The following is a 12,578-nucleotide window of genomic DNA, read 5'->3' as shown; positions in this document are numbered from 1 at the left end:
TTAACGGACTTCATCAGGAGAAAGGGGACATTTCTGTGGAATGGTAATGCTGGATCTGCAGAATGCAGATTCTCTACAAGTAAAAAGCCCTTGGTTTTAACAGCAGGACAATTAACTGGGTTGAGTCCCATTTAACAGGTAGAGACCAAATGAATCCTACAGACGAAGAACCATATATGTGACATTTACCAAAAAATGAGATATACATGAACAATCATTATTGGACACCCTTTTTCTATAGTGAACCGGTTTCACAAGCTTTCCGCGCGCTAATTAACAATCATCTTAAATTTAAAGATAGGCTCTCATGGATAACCATTTATGTGCACCACTCAGAATGGACGGACAAGCGCACAACCTTTCTGTTGCTGATGAAAATCGCCGAAATGTGGGAAAGAAACGTAAAACAAAACTAAGAGAATGGAAAGACAGGCAAAGGAAGTTCTTACGGGATGCAGGAAAACCTTATACAAATCGTAAGGGTCAAGAAAAAACTGGGAAAAGCTGTCCAAAAGAGGTATGTGGAAGAACCGTATATCAAACAATCAAGCTAGCTAGCTATAGAGTACAGTAACTAACATGTATGTTCTGGGTTGTCTAATTTGTAACTATAGAGAAAACATATTAGCTAAAGTTCGTTGGCTAATAACTCATACATTATCGTTACAAATGTTATTGCTAGATTATAGAAGAAACATAGCTAGCTACTTTTTCTCCATCCACCGGATGATTCGACATGGCTACAGTAGCTAGTTACACTGTATCCTGCAGGGAAGAGCGTGTTCCACGACGTGCAGAAAGGATTGTGGAAAGTTGACTGATGAGCGCAAGCTGCATCTGTTCAACAGTTTGTACACTGCCCCATACGAGAAACAACAAGCGTTGATTCTCTCCGGCTTAGAACCGGTTAGAAATAAGACAAAACGCCTATTATTATAATAGCTATATTGAACACTTGCATAGTATAACTTTGACAGTAATGATACGTACATTAACGTTAACTCTAAAAGTGCTGTGTTACACAATGGTGCAATACAAACTCATTCTGTGTATAGATTGTGAGTGTTTTGTAGTTCTATGGTATGTTAACATTGAGGGCTTCATTTGAAATGAGACTAAGATTTCATGACTCAACTTTTAAGAAAAGTCATCAGTGCTAAAGTTGATAGACCACCTTTAAATGAACCTCCATACAAATGAATTAACTACATATTGCATTTAAGTTATTTACATGAAGGGCATCTGTACTTGAAAGTACTTAAAACATCATATCAGGTGTTAAAAAAGGACATCTTACAAGTCATGCAAAATGTCACATATACTGTTCTTCCACAAACTGAAATCATCACTGGAGCTATACTGTTCTTCCACATTCTTAAAATTAAAACGGCTTTTAAAAAGGTATTTTTTGAAATAACAAAAAAATATAAATTGTTGTTGGAAGATACGGGTATGGTGAATTATTTGTCAACCATAAAATACCTAATGTGGTACACACAATTAATAATGTAAAAATAACAGATTATCTTAAAATGGAAAAATTGTCACATATATGGTTCTTCATCTGTAGGACCATTTAATGGTGGATTTAATGGAAAACTTTCTTGTGCAAAGGGGATTAGCTGTGGGGTCCCGCAGTGGAGCATTCTTAGCCCACTTCTCTTTCTATGGACACATGGTACTACAACTCCAGATGCTCTCTCTTCATCGGACTATGTTTTCTCTCAGTCTGAGAGCATCTGGTCGTCACAGTGGTGGCACAGGGCTACTCATTTCTCCTAAGTGGAAATGTTCTCTTTTCTCCCTCTCGCACCTGTCCATCTCCTCATTTGAATTCCATGCTTTCACTTTTACTTCTCCACTCAAGCGTAACATTATTGTCATCTATTTCCCACCAGGTTCCCTTCGAGAGTTCCTCAATTACTTGACACATTGATAAGCTCATTTCCTGACGGTGGCTCACCGCTCTTCGTACTTTGCAACTTCAACCTCCCGACGTCTGCCTTCGATTCCTTTGCAACTCTCTTTCCCCTCATTGCCTCTTTTGCCCTCACCCTTTCCCAGTCACCTCCCACTCACAAAGCACTTGAAATTAAGAATAATACACAGATTGCATATATCCCCAAATCGCAGACATGCTTTTAGCCCCAGTTCCTCTTCCTCTCAGTGTCTTAAATGCAAAACTGATACAGGCACCCTAACACATTGTTTATGGTCATGTACCAAAATACAAAGATACTGGTCTGGTGTTCTGCAAGAAATTTAAAAGATCCTAGGGGTTGATCTAGAATTTGACCCAGTTTCTTTACTGTTAGGTCTCCCTAGTAGGCATGTTACTTCTGTGGGTAAAAGGAGGCTTTACAACATCCTTACCTTCGCAGCGAGAAAAAACATCCTTTTACAGTGGATTAGTGATAAGGTTCCTTCTATTAAAGATTGGCATAAGATACTATTTGAATGGGTGCCTCTGGAATATCTGACATGTACATTGCATTCTAAAACAGACCAGTTCTACAAAGTATGGGAACCTCATCTAAATTACCTAGAACCTGAGGTATCAGCTATTATGCTGCAAGGATTCTCTTAGAATGGCGGGGATCTATGTATTTCAGAACTACACTGTACGTTTCATGTGTGGAACCTAAACCTGTTAAGCCTACCCCCTACTTTTTCGAACATTCTGTTAAAAATCGCGCAACATTTCGGCGTCCTGCTACTCATGCCAGGAATATAGTATATGCATATGATTAGTATGTGTGGATAGAAAACACTCTCACATTTCTAAAACTGGTTAAATCACGGCTGTGACTATAACAGAGCGTCTGTTTCATCGAAAAGCGCAAGAAAAACTGATCACTGAAAACTGGAAAAAATATTCATGTATTGCATGTATTGTTTAAGGGGCACGAAATTAAATGGGGCCGAGATTGCAAGTCCTACAGCTTCCACACGATGTCGCCAGTCTTGTCAATTGACTTCTCGTTGTTTCTTGGTCAAACGAGGAAGAGAGACCACTTTCCATCCGGTCTCCGACAGGAAGTTTTGGAAGAGAGATTTCGGAAGATGATTTGAAATCGTGGAGCCATTGAATACACATCGCCCCGTGATCAATTTGATAGATTATTAACGTTTACTGATACCTAAAGTTGGATTACAAAAGTATTTTGAAGTGTTTTGTGAAAGTTTATCGTCAATGCCGTAGCGTTTTGAAACGGTGTTTTTTTCTGAGTCACACAGTTTCCATAGATTGATATTTTGGGTATATATGGACCGATTTAATCGAAAAAAAGACCCAATAGTGATGTTTATGGGACATATAGGAGTGCCAACAAAGAAGCTCGTCAAAGGTAATGAAAGTTTTATATTTTATTTCTGCTATTTGTGTAGCGCCGGCTACGCTAATTATTTTGTTTACGTCGCATTCAGGTATTTCGGGGTGTTGCATGCTATCAGATAATAGCTTCTCATGCTTTCGCCGAAAAGCATTTTAATAATCTGACTTGTTGGCTAGATTCAATACGAGTGTAGCTTTAATTCAGTACCCTGCATGTGTGTTTTAATGAACGTTTGGGTTTTAACGAGTGCTATTAGCATTTGACGTAGCGCATTTGCATTTGCTGATGGCTAGATGAGACGATTGCGTCTCGGGTGGGCTTAAGAGGTTTTAAACTGAGCTTTTTTGTTTAATTTCTGTTCGTAAGTTTGTTTAAAATGTATGTATTGTGAGACGCAATGATGGGGATGGGGTGAGAGAAGCACCGAGCGGGAAGAGGAAAATGGTGTACGTATGTGTGGGTGTGTGTGTGTATGTGTGTGCGTACGCGTATATATGTGTATATGCATGAGTGTATGTATATGTATGTATGTGTGTGTATGTATGTATATATATGCGTAGATATGTGTAAGTGAGTGCTGTTTTTTTTGTGTGCTTTGTGTGCTTTGTCTCTGTTGTTGTATCTCTTAATATGGGTGAAAATTGTGAAATTCCAATAAAAATACTGTTACAAAGCACTTGACCTCATCTTTACTAGAGGATGTTCGCCTAATAATCTCACTTCAACCCCCCTCCAGGTCTCTGATCACTACTTTGTTTCTTTTTCTGTCCCCCTTTCCTCCAACCTTAAGCACTCAGCCCCTACACAGTTGGTCACGCGCCGTTGCAATCTTCGCTCTCTCTCTTCTACTACTCTATCCTCTTCCATCCTATCATCTCTCCTTTCTGCTATATCCTTCGCCCTCCTTTCTCCTGATTCTGCCTCTTCAACCCTACTCTCCTCCCTTTCACACAGAACTACCTTATGCCTTGACCTCTTTTCCCCCTCTCTCCAGTTGAAATGCTGTGACTAGTGAGGTCCGGCCGCTGACAACTTGCCCGCTCAACACCATCCCCTCCTCACTTCTCCAGACCATCTCTGGAGACCTTCTCCCATTCGTCAATTCCCTCATTAATGCATCCCACTGACTTCAAAATGGCCCGAGGTGCTCCCCTCCTCAAGAAACCAACACTCGACTCCTCTGACGTCCAAACCTACAGACCGGTGTCATGACGTTGGCCTGTGGGTAAGGTTTACATAATATACCAAGTTTATTATACACATTATGGGAGTTAAAGACAGGAATTATTGGTGCGCTCTGGAGAAATGCCTCCGTGTTGTGTTCTGACATAGTCAGTGGGTAACGTAAGTGAATACATTTCTGTATGAGGGCTGATAAAGCTAATTATAGAAATCTGAGAAATAGAGCGTTTGGCCACAAACGCAGGGCTATTTCTGCCTCGGGCTATTTCTGCCTGAGGGCTATTTCAGACGCGTGTAGTCTCGCTCATTATTAATTTCTCGAGAAAGGACAAAGAGCCAGCCGATTGACATTCAGGAGATATTAGCTTGACCAGCGATAATTATCTCTGTCGCGTTTCCACGCGAGGAGACCACGGTGCTTTTCATTGTTTGCCGCGAGTTCCGGTTAAAACATTGTCAAATAACGCCAAAAAGGGTTTGAACAAAATACGTTATAAGTAAAAACCTTTCCCTTGTTAAGGGAATCCTGTGTGTTGCATTTTGCAGGTACAAAGTAGGGTTAGCTTGCACAAGATACTAAAGCTAACAAAGGGAACATTCGCCATTTTGTTTCTTGTGCCACATTGAAATTACTCCGCCTCGCGGAACGGAAGTCCCGCCCTTTTGTACTTCCGTTTGATTTCAGCGGGTACAATCTGTGACCGCTGAAGTGGGCCCTAGTATATTCTTTCATGAAGAATTATTCAGGTCACACTCAAGTCATTACTTATGATATACAGATGGATATCAATGTCTTATCCAATTGAACTAATAAGTGAAATTGCCAGATTTACATTCTTAAATTGATCTTTTAAATAATATCCAAATTGATGAGTTTTCTAAATAAGACATTGTAAACTTTTTCCAAACTAACCTAGATGAAGCATCTTCTCAGGTTAAATAAAGTTTAATTCCCAAATAGCCTATACAGGTCAGATTTATCACTAAATTGATCAATCAATAAAGTTCTGATTTTTTTGCAAAACCATTCAGTCATCCGGTACGGACAGAAGTCCCGCCCCAGCGGGAATCCCATGTGGCTTCGGCCTTAGGGAGAAGTGTACCATAGTGGTGAATGTTCCCAACATTTGATCTACTTTTTACACTTATGATATCCAATCAATGGAGATTACATGGATTATCGTCTCATTCAATTTAATAAGTTCAATTGTTGAACATAATTTAATGTTCTTCCAATCAAATGAGACACTTTTAAACTTCTCATTTTAACCTGGGTGAAGCAACATCTCAGGTTAATTAAAGTGTAATACCCAGATAGCCTACCCAGATAGGACTAATCATTGGCATTGATTAATTAATTCAATTTTCTTTAGCAAATTAATTCACGTCCAACTTCCACATTACTGGTACGGTTCTGATAGTTCTTCAACATCTATTAATAGATTAAACTTGTCTTTGCAGCTTCCAATGAATTCCAAACCCAAACTTTGGAAAAAAAATAGGAACATTTTTCCTCTAAATATTTCTAATAATGTGCAAGCTATCAAAGGTGGTCACCACTCCTCCGCTAATTAGTGAACCTCCACCCATAAAAGGATTGATCTCTGACCTCAGCAGCGATACCAACCCTAATTATGCCATTAGCGAAAAAAACAGGCGAAATTGCGAACGCTCTCCAAAATCAACCATCAAACACAGGCTTTGTGACGGTTTTCCCCACTTTTGCACTTATGTATCGCCATAAAAATGTGGCATCAGTCCAATACCACAGAGCACAGCTGAAGCATGTGCCATACATGGCTAACATGAGGGGACAGGTAGAGAGAACTGAGCAACTATTGACAAAAGCATGAAATTAAAACATTCTTCTAGCCGAGGAACTGCGTTTGAAATCTGAACAATTAAAAGTAATTGCATATGATGATGAACGAGCACAAACTCTCCAACAAAATCGTTGTCTCCAGGAACAACTCGATTTAGCCAAAACTAAATACGATGTAGTCCAGTCCAAACCAGATAAATCTGTCGAGTTATCTACAAACAGGAGCACACAATTTGATAACATGCAGGCGGTTTTGTCGAACGCTACACAAGGTAACAATGTTCGACTCCAAATCCTGCAGACCAAAGACGATCAATCAGGGAACACAATGACTAAGTTGGATGACAAATCAGCAGAACTCATTGAAGTCGCTGACCAAATTAATGATGAGAGAACTCAGGTGATAAAGATGGAAATCTTGATTTCTAAGCAAACGGAAGAAATCTCATCACAGAATCCTTCGCTGATAAGTTTGAGACCGAAAGGAGCAAGTGCGACACATGTCCAAAATCAGTACTCTAAGCGCTCAAGTGGACTCTGTAATGCAGCAGAATACAACCCTTAGGTACCACCTGGAGGAAATCCAGAATGGTCACGCTCTTCAGCGTGACTACCCATCCAAGCAACCACAGCCTCAAAGGAGTGAAGACAATAGGTTTCAGACATTGTCTCCATCAAGTGTCCCTCAGTCTTCTCCTCTTGGCCATTCGACACTGAGTAATATGGCGCCTCTTGGCCAACAAAGCCTAAGCTTGGCTTCTCCTCTTGGCCTTTCGGCCCCACTTTCCCCACAGGATGAAGCCAACCCTCTCCGCCCGCTTGACACGGAATACCTTGACAAACTCATCAAGAATTTTCCCACCTTTTGATCCCGTTCCAGGTCAGCCAAACGATACTGAGACGTTCCTAGCTGACATAGAGGACGCGTTGGGTGGCTACCAGAACGCTACGGGTTCTGACAGGGTTTACCTGTTAAATCGAACGTCAAATAGACACGTGACAAGGTTCAATCATCTACAACAGCAACACATGCTAAATGACTACGCTAAACTTGCCACAGCTTTGAAATTAGAATTCAGTGGTTCTGCGACTAGCAAACACGATAGCTCACTGGCTAACACGTTGGTTAAAAGTGGAACGATGCGACACTACACTTTGAGGGGTCACTCAGACTACCTTGCCTCTCACATTGAGAGTCATGCTGAAACTACACTTCAAGGACGTATTGCTCGTCCACCCTGTGTATGTTACCAGCCTCAACTGTACCCCTGCTACTTGGAGCAGACTTGATGGATCGGTTACTCCCATTGGAAAACCAACCAGGTATGGTCACAGGCTACAGTGCCTTCTCCACTGACCACACTGTCCTCCTCTAATGCTAGCTGCAACGCAGTCATTCACGAGGGGTATCTGTCGAAAGCAACCCTTGGGAGAAAGACGTTTAGAAACCTCTTGGTGCAGAATCCGATCCAAGGAGATATTACGATATCTCGACACATTCCATCAGCCAATCTGATTGACCATTCTTGTCATGATTTCGAGCCAGCTGTCTCTGTGAATGAGCAACTTCCCTCCTCCTTGCAGTCGTGCAATACGGTAGTTGAGATTAACTTCTCTTGCCCTTCGTACACTTCCGCAAGAACTGCGGCCGTCTCAGCAAGAAAAACATTGATGCGCAGAGTATACTCTGCTTCCGATGATACACCTTCTGCTTTGTGGGGGACTGTCAACCCTTACAATGACACTAATGTCGTCAGTCCAGCAACTGACTCGATGACTCCCACTGGTGAAACACTTTGTGATATCACAGACCGATATCCTCATCTCAGTTTGCAGGTACTGAAGAGGTTGCCACACGCGGACAAGGTGGTGACTGACAGACCTCGACCGCCACTGAGGGTGTTGAAGCACAAACACCAGGAGATTTGGTTGAAAGGTTACAGCCATTCGCATAATAATGTGGCCACTGACAACTCGTACATAGGGTCCGAACTTTTCATTTGCACCTCGGATACCAACACCACCCGCTGGTGGGGGGGTCCCGAGACACAAAGGGGGGGAATAGTAGCCCAGACCCATGATGAGCCTTATCGAGGCCGGTGGGGGGGGTTGAGACTATGGACAACACTGTACGAGGCCACCAGAGCATAAATCAAATCTAGTTGTAAAATCCCCTTTGAGAACAGTGAGGAGCAGACAGGCCCCCAGACGGTGATTATCTTAGAACGCATCTAAGATAGTACTGAGGTGTACCACACTGGTCGTAAAGGAAGTCCAGTGGACTTGTCCACCTCCAAAACAAATGGCAACAATAATAATTCCTTGCCATGTGTTGTAGTCATTACAAGACAACTAGTAAAATGATCTAATCGTGTATTCCTGTAGGATAACATTTCAGAATAAATCGGTAGGACAACTGGACCCCTTGAGTACCAGTACCAATACGACAGTCAGTCCAGCAACACTCAGTAAGAGGATTAGTAACCTCACAAGTTAAATTGCTATTGATAATAGTGACATAGGAGTCACTCAGAGTGCAACACGGGGAAGGGAATCTCCATTGCACTCTTCTAATGGTTAACACATGCCACTAATAAATAGAACCCTCCATTCAGGAGAAAAGTTATTAGAAGTCATGAACCATGATCACACCACGTATGACTGATCTAATACTTAGAGTACTTCCGTAATGAGGTTAGCTCCTCCGTGGATAACATAGCTATAAAGTAGACTTCTTCATACCTACCGCCACTACAATAGTGGAAGACAGTGACTAGTAGTAAAACCACTACAGACTCCCTCGACACCAATTCTGACTGACCTCCAGGCATTGACCTGAAAATGACCTGACTACGTCAGACTCATTTTGACCAAGTGGTAATCTGCCAGGACACTTGGTTTCCTTACCTTGACATGTGCGCTTGCGTAAGCATAAACGCACATGCACAACGGAACATCCAATTAGAATTTTTGCTAGTATCACTTAAGGGTGTGATCAAAATACCAGCCTTAGTGAAGTTTAACATTTATTTTGAGGCCTTCAACTCTACAGCTACAGCACTCACTAGTTTTCTTCTCAGAAGTCCATAGGTCATCCCTGTAGACTGCCCAAAACTAGTGCCTTACAGCTGTAGACTTATCATGTAGTTATCCACTTAGGATAGTGCCCTAAGCAACACACCCCGCAAATTAGGAAAGCCCTAGATATGACATTAGACAATGCCATGATAGGGTCATTTTGCCAAGACCATGGACGTAGATAGAATACAGTCCAATTAGATGATTAAGGTGGCATAACTATATTTTGTTTTGTTTATGCTTTCATTCATTTTGTGTCATTTTCTTCGGCATGTAGAAAGTGATAGAGCCATAAACAACTTCCCCATACAACCATCAGTTAGTGCCACAACGCTGCTCATTTGGGAGGAAATGTAATGATATATTTCATGAGTGTGTGTGCGTTAACATCTGCCTAAGTTACTGCCCAGATCTTCCAGTCTGGACGACCAGATGACGGGTCTGGAACGGCAACGCCATCCGGACATCCGCTGCTCAGCCTTGGAGCGGACTTCTTCATTTGCAGACACCATACCCGGGTCGACCACCAGAGGGGGGACTGCAACAGCGATCACCAACTGGACATATGCTGCCCAGCCTTGGAGCGGACTTCATTCGCATAAACCCTACCCGGATCAACCACCAGATGGGGACCACAACGATGGTCCACAACCAGGACAACCCACGGTCATTTTTATGTTGGTTTGCAACATGCAGGTTAATCGCAAGATTGAACCTAACATAGGGGGACTGTCATGATGTCGGCCTGTGGGTAAGGTTTATGACCCCCCCCATAAATACCTTTCTCCCTTCCCTCTCTCTTGACTCTACAGAGGGACTCTATAATAGCCTTTGTTAAACAGAGATTCTGGGAACATCAGAAGGTGGTGGGAAATGAACTATATTTTGGTAATCCAACCAGTTGAACATATGCATTGGTACTTAATGAATATGATGTTAGTTCGGTTGTCATCTGAGACATGCTCATCAATGATAGGATGACATAAACGGAACAGTGGAAAGTCTACACATTATAGTTATCAGATTCACATGGAATTGTTGTGCAATTTAAATGTTTGAATATGAAATTATTTGGGAGGGGATGAATTGTGATTTTAGCTTCTAAAATGTGAGAATTGGGTTTTCATGGGTGAATTAGGTCCGACTGTGAAGAGACATTGGTTTATAAACTATGAAACACGCCCTCCTCTCCCTTCCTATATAAAGCCTTGACGACAATATAACTATCTGTTCCGGGTACATTAGGATGACGATCCGATGTCAGAAGGGTTCAGATAATAACTACAGAACGAAGCCAACCTCAGCGTGAGCTTTGGTTGCGAATGGTATGAACTTTGAACTCTTATTCACTACAGAAGTGATACCTCCTAGCCGTTGAGTTAGCAACAGCAGCTGCAAATGTGGGCTAGGAAAGAACAGACAGAGTATCCCATCTACCACACAACGACGTTACTACAACGTAACCTATTTACCACCAGAGACATTCTTCAAAGGACAAAGGACTCTGTTGGGCAACACGGCCATCCATCTACCACCAACCTACCGAAGCGCAGCTCAGAGTAAATATTTATTGCATTTTCCTTTTCCAAATGGGCGGTAATTTAGAATGTATAAGATTCTGTATTTACGATGGAGTAGTTGCCTACGTCCCGATAGAGACATCGCTTCTCCCTTTGTTCTTCAGTCTTCCCACTCTTTCACTCAAACCCAGCCCCCTTTTCTTTGGGTAACCAGCTGTCATATCTGTTTTGTCCGCTAGGGACATTTTCCTTTATGACGTAATTTGTAATCAAGGTATGATTCAGTCTGTGTTTGTAATCCTGTGTGATTAGTTAGGTATTTAGTAAATAAATAATTAAACCCAATGTATTGTATTGCTGATTCAACTTGTTAGCCAGGATCGTGAAGATAATCAAGAATTTACAACTTTCAGATGAGACTGAATTAACGTGACGATTAATATTGACTGCTATTGATGTAAAATATTACTAGGTCTTTTAGAGTTTATTCGGAAGATAACTGCTCTATAAATATTTTTTCGTGGTCCCCCGACATTCTAGTTAATTTCATTTACATGATTAGCTCAATCAGGTAATATTAATTACAGAGAAAGGATTTTATAGAATAGCATGTCATATCACTTAATCTGGCATAGATTAACACTTGATCATGCTGCCTCTGAACAACTCTCTCACTGTCTCTCTCAGAACGATCTTCTTGACCCTAACCAGTCAGGCGTCAAGACGCGTCTCTTAATCGAGACTGGTCTTCTCTGTGGCACGGAGGCTCTCCACCCTGCCAAAGCTAAATCTCTATCCTCTGTTCTCATCCTCCTAGATCTATCCCCTGCCTTCGACCATCAGATCCTCCTCTCCACCCTCTCAGGACTGGGCATCTCAGGCTCTGCACACTGTTGTATTGCATCCTACGAGGATCTGTGCCTGCACCACATACTCTCACTACTGGTGTCCCCAAGGGCTTGGTTGTAGGCCTTCTCCTTTTCTCTCTATACACCAAGTCACTCGGCACTGTCATATCATCACATGGTCTCTCCTCATTGCTATTCAGATGACACTCAACTACTTTTCTCTTCCCCCCCCTTCAGACACCCAGGTGGCGATACGTATCTCTGCGTGCCTGGCAGATATCTCAGCTTGGATGTCGGCCCACCATCTCAAGCTCAACCTCGACAAGACGGAGCTGCTCTTCCTCCCGGCGAAGGCCTGCCCACTCAATGACCTCTCCATTACAGTTGACAACTCCACTGTGTCACCCTCCCAGAGTGCAAAGAACCTTGGCGTGACCCTGGATAACACCCCGTTGTTCTCTGCAAACATCAAAGCAGTGACTCGCTCCTGCAGGTTTATGCTCTACAACATACGACCCTACCACACACAAGAAGTGGCACAGGTCGTAATCCAGGCACTTGTCATCTCCAGTCTGGACTACTGCAGCTCACTGTTGCCTGGGCTCCCCGCTTGTGCCATCAAACCCCTGCAACTTATCCATAATGCTGCAGCTTGACTAGTGTTCGATCTTCCCAAGTTCTCCCATGTCACCCCACTCCTCCGCACACTCCACTGGTTCCCAGTCGAAGCTCGCATCCAATACAAGATCATGGTACTTGCCTATGGAGCAGCAAGAGGAACTGCCCTTCCCTA

Source organism: Oncorhynchus kisutch, linkage group LG15, assembly GCF_002021735.2.
Source record: "Oncorhynchus kisutch isolate 150728-3 linkage group LG15, Okis_V2, whole genome shotgun sequence".
Taxonomy (NCBI): domain Eukaryota; kingdom Metazoa; phylum Chordata; class Actinopteri; order Salmoniformes; family Salmonidae; genus Oncorhynchus; species Oncorhynchus kisutch.
The sequence above is the reverse complement of the archived record's forward strand: the minus strand, read 5'-3'. Positions refer to the sequence as shown.